Source organism: Rattus norvegicus, chromosome 5 (genome assembly GCF_036323735.1).
Source record: "Rattus norvegicus strain BN/NHsdMcwi chromosome 5, GRCr8, whole genome shotgun sequence".
NCBI lineage: Eukaryota > Metazoa > Chordata > Mammalia > Rodentia > Muridae > Rattus > Rattus norvegicus.
In genome coordinates this window covers 80,685,988-80,707,822 of record NC_086023.1, presented here as the reverse complement: position 1 = coordinate 80,707,822, position 21,835 = coordinate 80,685,988, and the positions used below count along the sequence as shown (strand labels likewise).

General features: G+C 46.5%; 1 long non-coding RNA gene across 2 annotated transcripts; it reads left to right on the top strand.

Moving 5' to 3' along the window:
* The first annotated feature begins 518 nt into the window (after positions 1 to 518).
* LOC108350981 (uncharacterized) lies at positions 519 to 19,906 on the top strand. 2 transcript variants are annotated; one of them, XR_005504791.2, is made up of 4 exons: positions 547 to 918; positions 3,000 to 3,496; positions 18,730 to 18,821; positions 19,730 to 19,906. It is a non-coding gene; the product is annotated as an uncharacterized LOC108350981 (long non-coding RNA). The 2 variants fall into 2 exon arrangements; XR_010051829.1 differs by lacking the exons at positions 18,730 to 18,821; positions 19,730 to 19,906 and having other exon boundaries at positions 519 to 918; positions 3,000 to 11,409.
* Positions 19,907 to 21,835: the final 1,929 nt, after the last annotated feature.

The window sequence follows — 21,835 nt, the reverse complement described above, 5'->3', positions numbered from 1 at the left end:
CAATTTAACTTTTTCAACCTTTACTAGGTCAGTACGGGCATTCCCATCAGATCTGCCTGCGTGGTTCCCCATTGGACAGCTTCAGGACAATGAATCCCTGTTCTTTTGAATCTATACCATCATTACCATATAGTCGATGTGTGAAATCTGGGACAATTCTAATGCCTTTGAAAGGTTGAGACTATAGGGAAACAGATGGGAACACATGTAGGGGACGGTCCTGTTCAAATACCCCGATATTTCCAGACACATGGAGTGGGTCCCCATCTACCACTTAGATACCATCAATAAATACAAAAGCCCCCAGGATAGTGTTTTTAGTGAGGCACAGGTTACACAGAAGTTAGACGTAATTATGTACTAAAGCATTGTAAAGGGGGACAGGAATCAGTCAAATATTAGGTCACATATATTTTGTGCCCTTCCCCTTTCCTTGACTTCTGATTACAAATACAATGAACTGAGAGGTCAAGGGCTAGAAAACATGAGTGACCAATCTGGAGAAAGCCTTAATTAAGGCTCCACGTGCCATCGCCGCGCTCAAACGACCAACAGAGGGCGCGCGTGGCCTGCAGACTAACGGTCACTTCCCAGTACAGTTTCACAAACCAATTGATCTAGGAGGGTCTTTTAACTCCTGCCCCAATTCATAGCGATAACAAGGCCCAAGCTTCATTTGCTGAAGGTGTGAGATTTGGGGAGCATCTCTCAGCGTAAGGAGTGAGTGAAAAGTTGCGAGATCCTCGATCCAAAACAATTTTCGGTTTGTGGCCATCTGACTTCTCTCCGATGCCCAGATGATGCAGACAGCCCCACCTCAGCCAGTCCTTCCTTTTCCAGGCTCCTGTGGGCCTTCAACAGTCGGGGCGATCCGTTGGGTCGGTCGTCGCCACTTCGGAGGAATCATCTCATAACTGGGTATTTAGATCACCTCTGTTGTCCAGCGCCAAACTCACTTTAGTCCAGCTGAGGGCCAGGCTCCGGTCGCGCATTTGGAAGTGGGATGGAGGAGGCTGCCTGCAGAGTCTTTTCTGTGGTGGCAGCAATACCAACGTCCTGGAGCCTGTGAGGCAGCCATCTTCCCTGACTCTGCCATTAGCAAAACCTCCCCTCAGTCCTCCTCAGGGTTGAGAGTCAAGGCAGCAGCAGAGGGCCAGAAGTCAGCAGCTGTGCTCAGGGAGGAGAAAGGCCCAGTCATCCTGATCAAAGGAAAAAGGGTTTGGAAAAGAGGGGTCTGGGACTTGGGAGGAAACCTAGCTTTTACTTCATAGTGAGTTTACAGAGGGAGACGAGACCTTGGCTTCCCTGGAAATGTTCAAATTTTGCTCACGGCGAAATAGTTAGCTTTTATTGACTTTTATTTTCAAAACAATCCCTTGCCGCGTTTTGGTAAAGGGTGATGTCAAGTAATTTTTAAGACACTCCTAACACCCCTTGTGTTTGAACTTGGCCCGGAAACAGTTTTGAGAAGGTGGCAGGGATCCAGCTTGCTGAAACCAGGTCTGAAAACGGTCCACAACCGATTTATTTTTCTTTTAATTTTTGTGAATAGCACTTGCTCACCAGTGCCTTCACAGGCAAGGCAAGGCTGGACACAGGGTCATGGACTACAGCTACTCGAAGGCTGAGGCAGAAGCATTGCGGATCTTAGGTTAGCCCAGGCTCCACAGTGAAAAGAGGCTTGAATCAGTAAGGCTCTGGGGCTAAGTGCCATAGAGTGACTCAGACCCCTTGGCTCTCCATGCAGAAGTGTTGCATGAAATTATATATATATATATATATATATATATATATATATATATATATATGTATATGTATATATATACACATATATACATATATATATATATGATAATTTCTAGTATCCAAGTTTCCCCGCCACGAGGGTCTCTGTGCAGCAGCCACCAAAGCAGCAGTTCTGTGGCTGAGAGGCTCCTAATGCTGACATTCCCAGCCATCTGCCACCTGTGGTTAGCTGTCAGAACTCCCCACAACCTGTAAAATCAAAACTCTAGAGGCTGGTAATCTAACAGTCAGACTTCTATTAGTAAACTCTCAACCCGCAACGCCTGCTCAAGGAAATCCAAACTCAATTGATATAAACACAAGCTGCACACCTAGATGGGACAGACGCGCCTACTTACGATTTAACCTTCCATCTAAGAAATCCCCAATAGGACTGTGTGGTTCTGGCTCCTCTTCCTCTCCTATAGGCTCCATCTTGTGTCCCTGTCTCTCTGTCCTCATCTCTGAAGCTCTCAGCCTGACCTTGTGCCTGCCTTCACTGCACACAGACAACAACCACACAGGAGCTCTATCCAAGGGGTTGCTGCAAATCCTAACAGGGCAATGCTGAGGAGCCACGCCCTGTCTGATTCTCTGCCCTGATTCCTGGAGGAGAAAGGCAGGGTGGGGCAGAGCATGGCTGCCAGGGTGCTTGCCTGCCTGTCACACACAAAGACGCCCTGGCTGAGATGCCCAGAGCCACTTTAAAGCAGATGTGGTGGGCCACAGCTGTAATCTGAGCATTCAGGAGATGCAGGTGTGAGGATGTGGAGGGCCATGTCATCCTTGGCAAGCTGGACTTACAAGGCCAGCCTCCGCTGAATGAGACCCTGCCCAAAGACAAAAGCGGAAACCCAGGCAGACGGGGATGAGGAGTGCTTCCATTTCTGTCAAAAGAGACACCTTCCCCGGGGAAAGGACTGTGACAGCTGATGTCCAATACCAGGCACCATGCTGGGGAGCCAGGCTCTCGGGGGAGGGGGGAGCAATGGCAGAAGGTGGCCCTGGCAGGGAATGGGCAAGGAAAAGCTGGGAGGCAGTGTAGAGTCAGGTCAAGCACATGTGTGCACAGGACGCCGAACCCTCAGTGAAGGAGGCCCACTGAGAAGAGTATGAGGCAGACAGGTTAAATGAACCCAGCAAGAGACATCCCAAGAGTGATCACACTGACCTGTCTGTCTTTCTGTCTGTCTGGTATGTATCTGTCTTCCCAGGGCCTGCCTGTGTTTTGTGAGCTCTGTCCACAGAGAGTGCTGCCATGCTTCTGCCAAGCAGGAGAAGCGTCCGGGGGTCTCCGGAACCCTTAAGGAAAGCCGTCTGCACAGAAGATAAGCATTTTCTGTGAGTCGTGAGTACTGGAGGTGAGGAAGCCCTGAGCCACACACACGCCAAAAGAGAGGTGCCCTGGTGCAGGCACCATCTTCATGCCCGACGAGAAGAGACACGCCCACCAGAGCCAAGAGAGAGAGCCATTACACTCTGTCCTTGAAGGGACAGCCAGGTGACAGCTCCCTAAACCACACCCACCCTCTGCCTCCTTCACTCAAGGTGCTTTGTCTGACTGAAGCTGTGTGCGCAGTGAAGGCCGGCCGATGCTTTAGGTCCGCAGGAATGTGATGGTCCAGCTACCGTGGATAACCTACCGAAGGTGCTTCCCTTGGCCATGGCCTCAGCGGGAAGGCCTCACACCACATAAACTGCTATACTGTAGGTATGCCAGACCCTTGGCACCCAGTGTGTTCCCGGACCTGTGCCCTTCAGCCCAGGACCCTGTGCTCGCTGGCTACTTGTTCACATGACACTGGAAACCTGTGCCCTTTCAAGATGCCCCCTCTGTTGCTGTGAGTCGGTGGGGGCACGGGTCCCCCTCAGAGGTCTAGTACTGTATCTACCCGGGAAGGGAGTCTCCACAGCCGTGTCTAGAAGGGTACCTGCATACCACGTGTGACTGTGTTGAGAGTCCTTGCTCACGGCTATGATGTCATTACTCCTCCTCCTCCTCCTCCCTCTCCTCGTCCTCCTCCTGGTTCGTGGTTGACATCCTTGCTGTCTTCCCATGACCACGACTTAGCCCTCCTGTTGGAAAGGCAAGAAGAGCAAAGGCTCCCTGGCGGCCCTGTCTTTTGTTGTTGTTCTCATCAGTGCCTGGCTGGCTGACTTTACCTGAGATCTACTTCTGTGGTCCTCTCACCCCTGCCCCGGAGAGGCCCTATGTTCTCTGGGGTCTGGAGAGGGTTTGCTTGCCTGTGCTGATGAGTCAGAGCCAGGCCTCCCTGTGGCCTTCCCACCATACACCACAGAGCCAGAATCCTCCTCTCTCCTGTCCTGGTGGACACCAGGCACAGGGAGAGCTGAGGCCTGAAGGATACTGTGGAGTCAGTTGTGCCCTAGGCAGGATGGCCAAAGGCTACTGGACAGTGGGGATCGGGGCCTGCCACCAATGGCCCTTTTGGCCCTGCCTCAGTGGGGGTGCTATTTAAGTTTAGGTTCAAAATGTCACCTCATGCTCAAAAGCTCCTCCCATTGCAGGGCTTAAGGAGCTGTGTGTCTTCCCCCACCTGGAAGGTATGGGAAGTTCCTAAGAGAGCAGCCCGCCCTGGTGGCTCCTGTGCCTGACTCACCCGCTCACTGCTTTCTGGGACCCGATGTTCTGAGGAAGCAGGTGTCTTCTGCTTTGTCTAGGTCGTAGTCTCTGGTCTTTGGTTCATTGTCCTGTGATACAATTTCCATGGGCCGTTTAGTAATTATTTTGCTCTTCTTTGAGATAGCACGAAACGTGGAAGCATATTAATAATTGGACCTCTGAGCAGGTGCAATGAAAGATCCTAGAAATGGGTGTGTGTGGAAGGCCGGGAAGCCTCAGTCCCCATCCCCGTCGGGTGGCAGTGGGCAGGCCAGGTCCCTGGGAAGCTGTGGTGGAGGCCTTGCAGGCTGTGACCTGCCGCAGGTTCTGGAGCAGCTGAGCCCGGGTCTCCCGGCAGACGGGGGCCTGTAGCCGGCTCGAGGACGGTAAATGACCAGGGGAACTGGCCTGTCCAGGTCCACTGAAGGTCCTCCAAAGCCTTGCCGGGGTGAGGGTCGCTGTGATGTGGCATGCTGCTGCCACACAGCCTGCCTTCAGAGGCACCAGGGAGCAAGACGCTGTCGGGATGGTAAAGGAGGGCATCTCTGCAGGCAAACAGGGACTCCAACTGCTGACCTCAGGTTCTGACTCCCTTAGCCTTGCTGGCAGGGACACATCTGACTGCCCACTCTGTGGGCAGCCACAGAAACATCTGGCTGGGCTCCTTTTGTCCCCGCCTCTCCCCCACCCCACCCCACCCCCCACACACACCCACTTCCCACAGGAGTGTGAAGAGCTTGACACACCTCTGTCTATTCGGTTTCTAATCCAATGCCCTTCCTGGTTTCCTTTGATGGAGGCATAGGTAAACCTGGGCTGTTTTCCCAGTCAACTTTGATGGCTAACGTGGGCAAGGAGACTCAGCACAGACAAGAGAACCTGGCGGCAGGGATGGCGGTGCCTCCCACACATTGCCTTTGCCCCGATTGCCTTGGCATCTTGGCATTTATGACCTTGGTATGACCTTCATCTTGCTGGTGACAGCACTGGTCCTTGGGGACTCCTGGACTTTCAGAAAGTGACTTCATCCCCTCACTGAGGGCTGGGGATTGGTGTGGGTGTGGTGGAGTAGCAGACATACCCATCCCATCCTGTGTGCTCAGGGGAACTTGGTTTATGGTCCCTGCCTGGGCCTTGTGTCTATCCTTGGGCAGCTGTGTTCCTTGCATTGGCCACAGCAAAGCCCTGTCTGTGGTTCTCAGAAGTTGTGATGTGCTCAGTGACCGGCTGGCACTCCTGAGTCACATCGCTCCTCCATAGACAGAGCTCTGGTCCAGGGTCACCACCGTGCACTGTGTGGCCTGGACCTCCTGCCACCCTTCCTCATTGTCAGTGGTGAAGCTGCTGGAGGAAAGGCCACACTGGGTTCACCCCCAGGGGTCCTCTGCTCTGCCTTGGCAGGGTGCCTCATTCCCTCCTGGTCTCTATGAAGTCCCCTGTGGTCCTCTCTGGGGTTGCTGATCGATTCTTCTTTTTTTTCACTCTTCTCCCACCTTGAGGGACTCGGGAGAGTCCCTGAGCACCGTGGAGCATGCAAGCCCTTGCATGGCCGATTGTCCCCTTGACTCTCTGTCCCCTACGATAGGTAAGGACTCCTGCCCTGTTGTATCCTCAGAGTGGGTGCTGCCTGGTGAGATTGTGTGTCCTGATGACTGTTCAACACAAAGATGAGTCCCTAATAAATGCACAGTTGTTGATTGAAAATAACTCTGGACGTGGGAAGTCCAAGGCCAAGGTCCCGACAGACGGATCGCCTGGTGCAAGCCCAAAGCTCATGAACAGCACCTTAGAGCTGAGGTCCACAGGCAGAGGCTTAAGAGAGCTCCCCTGGGCCCAGGTTCTTGAGGGCACTAGTCATGTTCATGGAGGAGTGTGTGTAAACGTGTTATCAGTATGTGTTTGTGAGTGTGTACACACACAGCCCTGTTCCTTCTCTCACGGTGGAAATTAGGTTGTAACATATGAATTTGGAGGGACACCAACTGTCCGTTCCCGGCATGTCCTAAAGAATGTGGAATATACAGGATGAAGAGGCTCCAGGTTGTGTCTGTGGCCTCTGGACGTTACGGGAACTGTCCCTCCCTGACCGGTGGGGTCCGGGCTTATGTGGATGGGTGACCCAGGACCTCGGGGGCTGGGCAAGGTGCTGTGGAGCAGCAGGGCAGCACTGAGAGCCACTTCCCTTGACTGAGTGGACAAGGGGCAGCCTCCCTTTCTGCCTCCTACAGCACACAGCTGCCAGCCCTGTCCCACCCCTCAGACCTTAGCTCTGCCCATAACTGCTGCTCCAGTGACTTTCCAAAGATGCTGTCATTCCCTCTAGATGAGAGCAGATCAGAGTCACTCTCCTAACTGTCCTGGGCCCACACATGTCCTGATCCTTCTCCCTTCTCACTTCCAGGTGGCTGTCATTGTCTTTTCCTATGGGTTCTTGCCTTGTGCCAGGCTTCTCCTGGATCTGGAGGTGGTCAGGGCCAGACAGGAAGAAGGAAAGGCGAGATTGGTCAGCTCTTTAGACAGTGTTGAAAATGTGCCTCCTGGAGACAGCTCTGGACAGCTCTTCACAGGAGGTCAGGCCATGCCTCGGGGCTGAGGCAGGAGCATGGCCTTCACCACCAGGCTTTGCCTCCCGAGGCCTCTGCACATGTGAGTCTGGGCTGTGTGGTGCCCTGCTTGCCCCTCTATCCTTCTACCTCACCACATCTCTTTCTCTGAGGACATTTGCTTGGTTTCTCTGAGTTCCAACAGTCCTTCAGACAGTTGGGGGAGGAAAGAAGAGGAGAGACTGTGTCCCTGTCTCCCTTGGCCTTTGCCTTGGCTCCTCTTGCTGTCTGGTTCTTGTTGTCAACCTGCTTGGCCAACTGGAGGCTACTGAATTCTGTCACATGTCAGGCCACAGATGCCCTCTGCCCACCAAATAAAAAAAGGAAGTGCTGGGGAGATGGCTCAGTGGTTAACGCTGCTTGCTCCCTTCTCAGGGCCAGATCTCAGGCCCCCCAACCCCCTGTGATATGCCCAGCATTCCTGCCAACTTCCAACTCCTGGAATCCCAAGTGTGGAGGGGTGGAGACAGGAGGATATCTGGGACTTGCCTGCTTTTAGCCTAGTAGAGATGTGAACCCAGGGCTCAGGAAGAAACCCTGCTTTAAGGGACAATGCAGAGTGACTGAGGAGGATGGCTAGTTGCCGTCTTCAGGATCTGTGAGGGACCGGGTGAGCCCAGGGTACAGAAAAGAGGTCTAACAGGGGAGAGGAGCACAGCCCATGGCTCAGTAACCCCACAGGGAGACCTTCACCACCGCCCTCATATGACTTTGTGTTCTTGAGTGAGCAAGAAAAGCATGCGTTCGTCTCCCTGGACGCTCAGTCACAGCTGAGAACTCCTAAATTGACAGATAGTGGCCTGTGATTTGAAAGTCACTCTGTGCTGCTCCCTTTGCCCAGGATAGCTTCACCATCCCTCCACGGGACCACCAAGTCCTCATGCCCATTCTGAGGTGTGAAGGTTCCTACACACGCATGTACTCTCCAGCATCCTCACAGTTAAAGCTCTCTGTGCTCCCTGTATGCTAAGTGCTCACTGACCTCCTGTCCCCTGGGATAGTCCTCCCTGGAGTCCACCTGACCCCGGGTACCCTAGTATCTATCCAGAGTTTTTCATCTTCCTAAAGTGCTAGTTTAAATTACATGTTTGCAAAAGTGAGCACACTGTCACACATTCACAATGTCTTAGAACTGGCAGGGCTGTCGTCCCACACTTGCACAGTGAGGTTGCTATGTTCTCGTCATGACCTTGTCCTCCACAGACTTAGAAGTCCTTAGAGCCTCCTGTAGTCATTGGTACTGCTTTCTGTGGTGTACCTGTGTCCTGAGGCTCCCTCCAACCTTGTGGGCAGGACTGTGTAGCCTGTCCCATTGTTCCCTCCTCTGGTGCATTTGAGAGTGGAGGTCTTTTGCTTGGCCTTCTAGCTCTTTCTTGTCTCTTGAGTTTTCTCCTGGTATGACTCTCTGAACTTTTACAAGAGTCCTCAGCATTCAATGCCAGAGTCAGTCTGAACCCAAGTTAGAGTCAGGGATTGTTTTCTCATTCATTTGACAGAGGGTAGGACGAAGGTGAATCCAGGTAGTGTTCTTGAAGTATGTCTTTCCTGGGCTTAGGTGCCCTTGTGACTGTGTGTGGAAGGGGTTGTACTAAACAGTCCAACCTTGCCTGTCCCAGCTCTCTGTTGTATATTGAGATGTTCTGGAACCTTGATGCTTTCTCCCACTTATAAATTTCAGATTCATGTGTCCACATATCTGCAATGTGTTTTCTAATGTGTCGTACACATATGTCTTCCAGTTGGAAAATGAATGTGTATTAAAAATATACAGTCCTAACTGGCTTTCGGGAAGTACACTTATGTTCCTGGCAGGCAGCAGCCTGTGGAGCAGGAAGATTGTTGAGTTTCCTACACCATGGGCTGCTCCATGAGTCTTTTTAATGTTTGTTTTTATTTTAACAAAGCTAAAAGGTACATATGTGTGTTCTATGAGAATGATTATTCTCAAAGGAATTGTCACAGGCATCTTTATTATTTAAAATTACATTTATCAAGGAAAATAACTTTTCATCGTCCAATATCATGAGTAAAGTATGAGATGAGGACAATCATGATGTCATCAGCAGGAAACACAGAATGGTTTGTAAGTGTCCTCTAAGTTTCACTTTATTTTCAGCACTGGCCAAGAAGATATTCTCAGGGAGTAAACAATGTGATAGAGCCTGGAGAGATGGCCTGTACCATAGCCTAAAAACAGGTTCTCTTGGGGAGGACCTACATTCCATTTCTAATACCCACATTGTACATGACAACCAATGAATTCCAGTTTTAAGGGAACTGACCATTTTGAGTATCAAGTGCACATCATACGTGTAGGTAAAACATACACACAAAATACATATTTTCAAAACATTTTATGTACATGAGTATTCCATGTGCCTACCAGAAGGAGGCATCAGATTTCATTATAGATGGTTGTGAGCCACCATGTGGTTTCAGGGAATTGAACTCAGGACCTCTGGAAGAGCAGTTAGTGCTCTTAACCGCTGAGCCATCTCTCCAGTCCCTAGAATACATTAAAAAAATACGTTTATGCAAGAGAGAGCCTTAGAGTTATATATATAAAAAACCTTTTTTGAGACAGAGTCTTAGATTCACTTTTAAATAAGGGAACTAATATTTTCTTTTTTAAAGACAAGTTAATGTTGTGCATGTGTGTGCATTGAGTGTCAGTCACAGAAGTGGGTGTCAGATCTTGTAGATTTAAAGCTGGGTGTAAGTCACCTAATGCAGGTGTTGGAAACCAAACTGAAGTTGTCTATAGGTGTGGTTTCATATCTGCTGACCTTGTCTCCAGCTCACTCCACCATGCCCAAACTCTCTCAGTCTGATGGCAGCAGAGCATTCCAGGCAGGCAAAACCAACAGTTCAGGACTGTGATGGAGCAATGTATTTCAGGGAAAGCCAAATGTGAAACAAAGTTGGATTTATTTAAAATGTAAAAAGCACCTCAGTAAATGGAGTAAACCAGACCACTCAGGACAAGTGTGGGCAGAGTCACAGGTGTCTTTTAACAAAGGATAAGAGATTCTGATTGCTTTCGTTACATTGTTCAAGTTGCAAACAAAAGAAAACAAAAATCCCTTCCCTTTTGTCCAACACTGTTAAAGTATATACAATATGTACCAAAGCTTTTATAGCTTTTCTCAGTTAACAGAGCAATGAAGGTCATTATCAAGGTCTAGGTGGGGAAGTGAGGGAATATAAGGTTATATATCATTATAGACTTACGTAAGCACAGGGTAATTACTATCTGCTATTTATTAGGTGATTACTATTTATTTGTTTATTTTGGTGTGAAGAGACACCATGACCAAGACAATTATTAAAAAGGACAAGGGGTTGGGGATTTAGCTCAGTGGTAGAGCGCTTGCCTAGCAAGTGCAAGGCCCTGGGTTCAGTCCCTAGCTCCGAAAAAAAAAAAAAAAGAAAAAGAAAAAAAAAAAAAGGACAAGATTTAATTGGATCTGGCTTCCAGTTTCAAAGGTTCAGTTCATTAGCTTCGTGGGAAGCATTGCAGCATCCAGGCATACATAGTTCTGGAGAAGGAGCTGAGAGTTCTACATCTTGATTGACAGGTAGCAAAGAGGAGACTGTCTCAATACTAGGTGTAGCCTGAGCATAAATGAGATCTGAAAGTCCACCTCCACAGTAAGGGGCTTACTCCAACAAGGCCACACCTACTCCCAAACTACGCTACACCTCCTAACAGTGCCACTCCCTATGGGGCAAGTATTTAAACACCTGAGTCTATGGGGCTCATTCCTATTCAAACCACCATACCATCCTTGATATCAGTGATTGAGGCACTGCTGGGAATCTCATCTGACACCAAGTGAGTAATTTATTCTAGTCTTCGTTGAGATACCCTTCAGAGAATACATGTCTCTGTTAACTATTTGGTCCTTACCAGTTATATCTGGTGTCTGAAGTCTCCTGCCTTCTGAGCATTAAAAACAGATGAGGTCCAAAGAGCAGAGTTACCCCCCTCTCTCAACCCTTTCCAAGCTGTACGTGTCACTTCCTATCTTGGACTGTTAGATTCAAACTTAAGGACAAAGGCTGCCTTAGGCAAACACCAGGTGGAATTTAGGAAAACACCCAGTTCCAGGAAATGAGCTAACCATTCTTAGCAGGGGTCCTTCACCACCTGCTCTGCATGCCAAAGGTATTTCCCCAAGGGCTTCCAATGAATTCAAAGGACAATAGGCGGCCACCAATGAATTAAAAAAGTAATAGGCCCCACCAAAGAGAAATAACCAACTCATGCTGTAACCTAAAGCCTACACCTGAAACAGTATAAAGGGCGTGGGCCTTTGTTCTTCAGGGTCGCCTCTGTCCCGAGTACAGGGTCACCCCAGTGTACTGGATTATTAAACCTCTTGCTTATTGCATCGATCTCCATCTCCGTGTTTTCATGAGTGGGACCTCCTGAACATAGGGCTGATCAGGTTCTACAGGACCACTCCCCATCTTGGTAGAAATTGAAAAGCTAAATATTTGGACTCCCCATGGATCTTCATCTTCTGTGTGCCACTGGGACCTGGAAAGAAGAGAATATTCTTGACAGGTGATGCTTGCCAAGGTAACTATTTTGTTTTCCTGCTTTATAGCGGCATGGGTGAACTTTTTTTTTTTTTTTTTTTTTTTTTGTGGCTAGGAGCCATTGTATGTAGTGACGCTTTCTTACCAATTTTAAGACAAAATGTGAAGGACATTAAAGAAAAATAGTCCATTTATTTTCTGGTGGGTGCTTCATACACACTGTTGACTGGAGTCAGCACTGCTACCAAGGCAACTGGTAAAGCACACCATTGCTTAGACCTGTGGTGTTAGAGTGAATGATGTCAGACTAATCATCATGGTGAATACTTGGGCAACAGACAAGTTTGGGGCCATGGTGGGTGCACTGGGCAGTGGTCTGTTTCTCTGGGGTGCAGACTGTCAGCCTATCAGGGCAGGGCAGCCCTGAAACACACGGGGTTCCTCCAAATGAGAAGCTACCATTTGCAGGTGGCCATGGTATAACTGCACAAGGGCAGAGCACAGGCCCTCGGCATTCACTCACGGTTTTCATGCATGGTATCCTGAGCCTTCAGTGGTACATCCTTACAGGGCAAGTTTGAGGTGATGTGTGTTGTGGTTCAGGAATCACCACACAAACCATATGAATATCGATTTCCACTAAGGAACAGTTTACTGAGTGCACACCCCAAAACTGAACATTCAGGACCACAAAAAGGACTCAGGAACCTGATTGTGTACTCATCTGTCCTGAAAGCAGGCCTTTTATAGGAAAAACCAGGTTCAGAAGTTTAAAAGGCAAGTAGGAGATCACAACATTTTGGCTAACTGGACAAAGTGTCAGCTAACCCCTAAGCTGACTGGCCCTGAGTGAGGTAAGGGGAGGTGTGCAGGCAGTGAACAGGGAGCTTCAGCGCATCGACTGTAAGACTGTAATTCAGCCATAACTTTTGGCTTATTAGTAACATTCTTTAGTGTCAGTTATCGATGATTACTTCTGGGAAGTGGACTCTGAGAAGCTGAACTTAATTTCGCCTTATGAGCAAAATGGAGACTGAGTACAAAATGGCTTTCATGTTAAAAGGAGCAAGCCTCAACAGCATGAAGTTTGTATTGTGAAAAATTGTAAAGAATTCACACTCCTTAATGTAAACCAATATTCGAAGTCACACCCAATTCTAAAACTTCAGGAAACCTTTTCCCCTCAGGGCCACTCACTGTGCTTTAGATAAAAGGGTTCAGTTCCAAAGAATGAGATCCAAATCATGGCAGTAATAGTTTGTACTGATGAGTTATAAGGGTGTTCTACCCACTCAATCACATCTAATTTCCACAAATTTTAGGAACAAATTAGAAACTAAAGATGAGGTATATGATAATTATTTTACAATTATGTGATTTCATAGAATTAAAAAAATGCCAATGTAAAAGATTGTACCCACCTGTTTTGGGTGGTGTTTTGTTGTCAACAGCTGGGGAGAGGAAGCCTTGGAGAGGAACTTCCAATTCAGCAACATGGCTGTTCTGGCAAGGGATTACATCCAAAGACCTTCTAGGTCTATACGATTCAGCCAAGATGCAGATATACCCCGGACTATAGTAGGCTCTGACTGGCTTACAATCTTGCCCTGAGTACACAGCTTTAATCCCTAAGTTTAGTTCGTAGAAGCAAGCAGGCATGTTTGAAAGTGACATCTAATTGAGGGACATACAAAGTGATGAATCAGAGAAAGATTTGACAGAAATGAGTCAGGAATAGGATAAACCCAACTCAGGAGAACAGACAGGAAAGGGAGGCTACTTAGGAGCAGTGCAGGGAGAGTCGGCTCAGTTGAGTCGAGTTGAAGTCAGTTTGTCAGTTGGGAGTCAGTATAGTGAGTGCAGACAGTGGAATTGAGTTCATTTGTGAGTTCATGCAGGTCAGTGCTGGGGTCCAGGAACACTGAACACAGGCACACTGACCGCTCAGACACCTATTTCAGATAAGATGAAAGTTTATTAAATGCTTAATTCAGGCTGATCAAGGTCACAGGACTTGGGAGCCAGATTTGCTTATGACACTGATTTGCTCTTAGGGTAGGCTTTTTTTTTTTTTTTTTAAGAGGAAAAACACATTCAGAAAACAAGTGGGGAACAGTATTACATTTTGGCTAACTAGACAGCATATTACCAGCTGACCTTTAAGCTCATGAGTCCTAAGTGAGGTGGTGGTTAGGGCTTTTCCCACAGTTTGAGATAACAGAGAATGAACAATAGATTAGGGCCATATCTCAGAATTCGGGGCTGAAGCCAAGACCCAGGACATCTTTCTCGGTCAGCTTATTTAAAGGCAGAAACCACAGTGAGCTCATATGCAGGTGCGGGAAGTACTGCCCAGTGGTCAGCTCTGACTCAAGCCATTTTAGACATAACAGTTCATAGTGACCTTTAATTTGATGGGTCCTACATAAAGCTTTGTGGAATGTCTTAAGATTAGCAAACCTCATGCAGAACATAACAGGATATGTGATCGGTGTGACCTTGCTCTGAGTCGTCATTTTTCTGTATCAATGACTGGAAGGCAGATTGCAGCAACAATAGGAAATAGCTGGCGGGCATGGGTCGAAATGGCTGCACCTATAACAGGGTGACAGCTTCAATCATAACCACAGTGTTGTGAACTTTTGGAACCCTTCAGTGGCAGCTGTGGATAATTACTTCTGGGAAGTAGAGTCTGAGAACCTGAACTTAATTTCACCTTCTGAGCAGAATGGAGACCGAATATAAAATGGCTATAGCTATCCTGAAAGGAGCAGGCCTTAACAGTCAGCAGGGGCAGTTGAAGTCAGAATAAGAAGGAGCCATAAGAGTAGAACAAAGGGCCAGAGTAGAGCAATTCAGTTAGAAGCCAGATTGAATCAGTCAGCTTGGAAAGGAGTTTGAGCCAGAACAGCTGAGTTGAACCAGCCAGCCAGAGTCCAGAAAGAACTAGGAGGGATGAGCTTATTCAGCAGTGAGCCTCCTTGATGACAATTACATCAGATGAATAAAAGATACTCTACAAAGCCTTTGCTGAAGATCAGCCCATGGGCAAGTCTATAGTGGGCATTTTCTTGATTGATGATTAATGTTCTCCTAGCCCACTATGGACAATACCATTCCTGGGCAGTAGGAGGTCCTAGAGTGTAACACAAAGGTAAAGAGGGGTAAGCGAGTAAGGAGCACTCCTCCATAGTCTCTGCTTCAGTTTCTGCTCCCAGGTGCCTGCCCTGTTTGAACTCCTTCCTTGGCTTCCCACAGTGATGGCCTTGATCAGGATATATAAGACCAAGCGTCTTTCCTCCCAAGTTGCTTTTGGTCATTGTTTATCACAGCAGTAGAAACCCAAATGAGGACAACTTCTGTTATGTCAGACACACAAACTAGTCATCTGACAGGAAGGACTCCCACCCATTGAGAAGATAACTTCATAAGATCCAGCTGTAAGGCATTTAAAAAAGTATTTTATGTATACGAGTACACTGTCACTGTCTTCAGACACACCAGAAGAGGGTATCAGATCTCATTACAGATGGTTGTGAACCACCATGTGGTTGCTGGGAATTGAACTCAGGACCTCTGGAAGAGCAGTCAGTGCTCTTAACCACTGAGCCATCTCTCCAACCCAGTATTTTTTTTTTTAAATTAGTGATTGATATGGGAGGGCCTAGCCCATTGTGGGTGGTTCCATCCCTGGGCTCGTGGTCCTGGTGCTACAAGAAAGCAGGCTGAGCAAGCCATGGTAAGCACGTCTGTTGGTATTCTAAGCCATACTGGATGATTGAAGAGAGAGATACTCGTGGATGTAATAAGACTTTTCCAGTAGTAGGGAGGGACAAACCTCTGTGGACTGAACCCTGAACAGCTTTGCAGAAATCGTTTTTTAATTTGTTGTTAGATAAAATTATTTTTAGAGGAAAACAGGGTCCTCACACCAAAAACCCAGATCTAATACATGTATTTTTTGAAGAAACACCTCACCCTTGCCATTTCAGTCCTTATTGTGCACTGTTGGCAGAACCCAACAATACAAGTTGTTTGCGGTTTGCCAGCAACATCTTGTGACTAAAGCCACTCAAAGGCTGTGAAGCTCCTTCAGAAAAACAACTCTAAAAATCACAGAAAACAATCACTACTTTCCACAATGATATTTTCAAGGTCTAAGTATTTCCAGAAAACAACTACCAAATTCTGATGTTTACCCTGGACACAATGACTCTTCTAATTTTCCCACTCCACATGGCAGTAAACAACACCCCTCCACTGCCTCTGCATCAGCTCCTGCCTCCAGGTTTCTGCCCTACTTGAGTTCCTGTCTAGATGTGTCAGAAGCCATCTAAGAAAGTCTGAGGCTATCAGGTGAACTTCCTGGAGATGGCCTACCATCTTTGCATGGTCTGTGATAGGTGAGCTCTGAGAGGCAAGGCCCAAAGAGACTTTGACCCAGGATTTCTTCTTGCAGCTGATATGCCTTTCCTATCACTACTGCATATCTGAAGGATTCCTGAGCATTAGCCCACCCTATTGAGCAAACTTCCTGCAGATCATTATAAAGATGAACTTTTATGAATTAATGCTGTTTAGATGAATTAGTGATTTCATAGAATTTCAGATTTAATTTAAATAATTTTAGGAAGAAAATTTTTAAATGGTTGTAGTTGTTTTGCTAGAAAGATGTAATGAAATTAGTATAAAAATAGAATTGCTTACTCCTGATAAATAGTAAGTAAAGACTGCATAATGAGAAATACGAGGAGCTTAATTACTCTAAAATGAGACAAATTTGTGTTCAAGGAAAAACATTCAGGTCCAAGGATGAAGCCACAGGTGTGCACTACGATAAAGCAAGGCCATGTAAAAACTAATGCTTTGAACTTATAATGAGTTTACATTAGGAAACACTGCTTTGAACTCGTTACTGTTATCTTTCTGTAACTTCTCTATTATGTAACATTTTATCCATGAGGCATTTCTTACCTAGATAACTTTTTGTCTGTAAATAGGCCAATAGCAAAAAAGGAAGGTGGTGTGGCCATTTTCTACTTCATCTGGTGTGTGTTGTCTGTGTGAGTGACTTTTTTTTCTTTCCTTTCTTTTCTCTCTGCTTCAAAAAGAGTTAATGAGCTCTGAGCCTCTCACCTGACCATTGAGAGGCTTCTGGCTGACCTGTCAGAAAAAGGAACACTAACTAGCAATACATCTTTTTCATAATTCCTCAGTGCTTATTTAAGCATTAAGAGTTAATTTTGCAGCACTCACTGAAGCACAGAACAGATATGAGGTTACATTTCCCTGGTGCTTCTTTAAGCACAAAAAGGTAAGTTCTACAAGTGCTTATTTAAGCACAGAGAGTAAAGAGAAAAGAAGCCAGTGGTTTTCAGCCACAGAAGAAGCAAAAGAGTGTTAAGTTTCCAGAAGTCATCAGCTTCAAGCCTCCAGTACAGCAAGAGTCACAAGACCAGAGATCATCAGTCTTTTGGCTTTCATCCAATTCTGTGTTTCACCTCAGCTCTGAACCCCAAAAGTCAAGGGTGCCCCCCCAGCACTGATACCCTTTGGTGATGAACAGCACTATGGAAGCTTGAGTCAAAGAAGTCCTTTCCTCCCCAAGTGGTTTTGGTCATGGTGTTTCACCACAGCAATAGAAACCCTAACTAAGACAAGGAAGTGTAGGGAGTGGCTTGCATTACAGTCATTAAAACAAAACCAAAAAAGTATTCTCTGCAGCCAATCAGCACACTTACCTTTGGAGACTGGTTATTTAATAACCTTGGTAAGGTTATTAAATTCCATCTCTTTCACTAAAAATGCCAATCAAACTTTAACATAGGTCAGAAATACATAAGATTATTTTAACCTAGATTCTTGTTGGCTGCTAGCTGAGCTTCTGCATTCCCAGAGTCAAATTCATGGGTGATATTTGATAGACCCAGTTTGATAGACATGAGCTGCAAACTGATCTGAACATCTCTTTGGCATGCCTCTGGGCAAACTTGGTGAGTTCCCCTATCCCATTTCTGGGTTGTTCAGGACATATCACCCTCTGTAGTTACAACTACTTCAAACATGAGTCATCCAGTTATCCTACAATGTCCTCATGGTAAGAGCATCTCATGTCCAGGAAGTGTTTCAGATGAAGCTTGGCAATGTGTCTCTCAGAGATTGCTCCTCTTCTCAGTAGTGGCCCCTACACTCTGGAGGCCTCATTGCTCTTTGAGGACCAAGATGGAAATTTCACTACAGCCATTCCCAAGATAAAAGGAAAGGGCTGGGGTGAAAGGTCGTGATAGAGTGCTTGTCTAGCTTTTAGTAGGCCCCAGGTTCAATCCCCAGAAATGTGCTCGCGCTTGCATGCATACACACACACACACACACACACACACACACACACACACACACACACACACACACACACACAGAGAGAGAGAGAGAGAGAGAGAGAGAGAGAGAGAGAGAGAGAGAGAGAAATGGAAGAAAAAGCAACTTTATCACACTGGGATGTAGCTTAGTTGGTAGAGTAACCTGCCTAGCATGTGCAAGGCCATGGATTCAATCCGCAACACGGAAAAAACACCAAACAGGAAAAGTCTTTGAAAGAATGAGGCTGTGCCTCCAATGTCCTCATCTACAGGAGAGACCAGTCACATGGTTGATCCACATGACCCTCTATTGGTCATGGCTCTTCCCTCAGCCTTTTGTCCTGGGCATGGGCCAACTTCTAAGATCTCTTTCATTAGAAACAAGACATGAGAAAGAGTAGACTATTTTCCATATGATGCATGAACTGGGGCAAGTGAGATGTTTAAAGGGAAGTGCTGTGCAAATGTCTTACCTACCCTGTGCATCACTCTCATGGGCACTGACACCAACACTTGACTTTGTTCACCCTTCAGGCAGCATGGGGTAATAATGGAGTCAGATATAGTTAGTTTCAAATGGGAACCTGATTAGTTATTCCATGACTAAGTTTTTTTGTCTTGAATAATAAAGCCCTGTATTTGGGTATTCATCACAGACACTCTGACACACTATTAGTCACCACTATTCTAGAAGTTCTTACTAAGGGAAATATTTGAAATTTAGCTTCATGTGGTTTTTTTTTTTTTTCTGTGTTTTGAAATCCGACTTTATTCCCATGGTTCTCTCACTATCTCCCACCTTAATCTCTGCCCACAGAGGAAGAAGAGAGAGAGAAAAAGAAGATCGATAGATCCTGTTATGGAGGAAAATGGGTCAAGAAACTCTCTGACTCTGGAGCAGGTCTCAAGGTCAGAGAGAGAGAGAGAGAGAGTGGGAAGGGCAGGGGAAAAGAGGGGAGGGGAGAGAAGGGGAAGGGAAAGAAAAGAGGAGAGAAAAGGGGAGGCAAAAATGTATGGGATCTCAGCGTGTCTCTACCACTCCTGTCATATCCTGGTGGGGAGAATGGAGCTCCAGATACATCCAAGAAAGAAGTTTGGCTCATGATTTTTAGAGCACCGTGATACAAGCCATACCACACAAACTGCGTTACACTAGCTGGAATAATGCAGGGTTCCCAGTTCTGATTCTTTCCTGAGTCATAATATAGTATAAACTGAGTCCTCTTCAGCATGTAACATCTGGCACCACTGTGTTTTCAGCAGGAGGCTCCGGATTTGACACTGACATAAGAATAAAATGAGGGCAGCACATGGAAGGGTCACCATCCATATTAGTCAGCTTTCTGTTACTGTTTCAAAATGCCCGAGGCAGACCATCTGAAGGCAGAGCAAGGTTGCCCTTTTCTACAGTTTCAGTCCAAGATCAGTTATCGAACTAGAATATCATGATAGTTTCAAATGTGCTAGAGGACACTGTTCTCATGGGTGGCCAGAAAGAAGAGGGGTTAGAGTATCCGGGAGAAAATATAATTTCAAAGCCACTCCCTTAGACTTCTTCCAAGTACACCCCCTCACTGAATATCTCATTAACCTAGGAGGTTTGAGTTTTTAAGGCAATGATCATGCAAGCCAGACTGGCCTAAAACTCCATATGTAGTTGAGGAAAACCTAGAATTTATAGTTCTTCTGCCTCTGCTTCCTGAATGCATCAATTATAGGTCAACACCACCATGCCAGGTGTTTTGTAATTCTGGGACTAACAGGATTTTATATGTGTTAGACAACACTTTATCAACTCACCTTCTGGTCTTTTGCAGTGAACTAAGAAGAGTTGTCATAACTTGATCGCCCTGACTCTGCACTGCTTTCCTAAGAACCAATCAATAGTTCAACACAAGAGGGACTTGCCAGATTCAAGTCATAACAGTTGTCAAGTACAAATATAAGATTCTTGCTTTTGTATTGTCATCTGAGTAAGAAGTAAACCATGTGCCCCAATCTTTGCAAGACAATTATCTTCGTGTGTGTGTGTGTGTGTGTGTGTGTGTGTATGATTGTGTGCCTACATTCATGTGAATTTGCACATATGTGCATTGCAAGCTGTGCCACATGTGAAGATCAGAGGGCAATTCTTGAAGGAATGGCTCATTCTTGCCTTCTACAATGTGGGTTCTCAATAGACTTCAGATCATCAGACTTGGCAACAAGGGCTTTAGCTGATGAGTCACCTCACTGACTCAAGGGATGCCATACTTTGTTCCCTATCAAAGACTAGTGGACAGTGGGTTTCCTGAGCATGCGTCTTAGATGCTGCTACACAATATATTTCAGGGGATGTTTCTTTCCCTACTTCACATGACTCAGAGATCTCCACAGGTAGGTGAGGTAAGGCATCTACATAAACATTGAAACAAAGAGGCACCCATGATATCCTCTCAACAATGGTCATGCTATTTGGAGAGAGTAAATGATCATGGCAACATCTGTAAAAAAAAAATTTGACTGGGGATTTAGCTCAGTGGTAGAGTGCTTACCTAGGAAGCGCAAGGCCCTGGGTTCGGTCCCCAGCTCCGAAAAAAAGAACAAAAAAAAAAAAAAATTTAAGTGCAGCTTGCTTACATTCTCTGAAGCTTAGTCCATTGTCATCACAGCAGGAAGGATGGTGGTGGAGAGTGACATGGAACTGGAGAATTAGTTGAGCATAACACATCTGGATCCACAGGCAGCATCAAGAGAGTCCCTGGGTCTGCCTTGGGAGTTTGAAACCACAAGGCCCACCAACTCACTTTACCCACCACACTTCCTCTAGTATAGCCATACCACCTCCTAATTCTTCTCAAGCAGTGCTAATCCCCGGTGACTAAGCGTTCTTGTCTATGAACCTAACAATGGTCATTCTTACTCAAACCATGATATCCCACTCCCTGGCCCCTACAGGCTTATAACTATATCCTAACACAGAATTGCATTCAGTGCCACCTCAAGAGTTCCCATAACCAATGACAGACAGTCTCCACACTGTTTACAAGTCCAGAGCCCTTTTGGGAAATACAGTTGTGTAGGTAGGCATAGCCAAAGCTCCTGGGAAAACCCAGCAGTGAGTCCTGGAGATGGAGATCTACACACACACCACCCACCCACACCCACAAACATATAAACACACACTTAGCAGGAGGCACTAGGGTCTGACAGATACACACATGCATGCACACAAACCCTTCCCCTCAGCCCTCACATCTATACACACGCACACACACACACACACACACATACACACACACACAGAGAGAGAGAGAGAGAGAGAGAGAGAGAGAGAGAGAGAGAGAGAGAGAAGGAGGGAGAGAGATAAACCCTATGGCAAATGAGAAGCATTCAATTTTAGTAAAAAAAAAAAAAAGCATTTGTGTCTTCTGTATGTTTATTCCATACACGGTTGTAACTAATTTTTTTCAAATCCTATTTTTAATGGTTTAACCTTGGTAGTCCATCACCCACCATAGGCAATGGAAAAGGAAGAATATGGAGGAAGTGGACCTGTTTAGAAAGGTTCTTTGGAACAACTCTTGTCTATAAATTGATAGTGCAGTTCATGGGTTAGCAAGCAGAAGCAGTTCCATCCACTTGCATACACTTCACAGATACACCAGCAGTCCAGTTAGGTAGAGTTGGGTAACAACAGAAGTGACATGACCTAGCAGAGACAGCCAGGCCTCAGCCTTGGCCTGAGTAGCAGGAGGGACCAGCAAGAATACCAGAACTTCTTAGCTGTGTTTCTTTCAGGGAAGTAAAGATCAGCAAAGACTCAAGACCCACAAGCATTGCACAGCTAGCTGTACCAGCAAGCCAAGCTCTGTCTCCTTCACTCTATGGAGTCCTATTTATACCTTCCAAACATCCACATGCTTTGCCTCAGCATGGTTTTT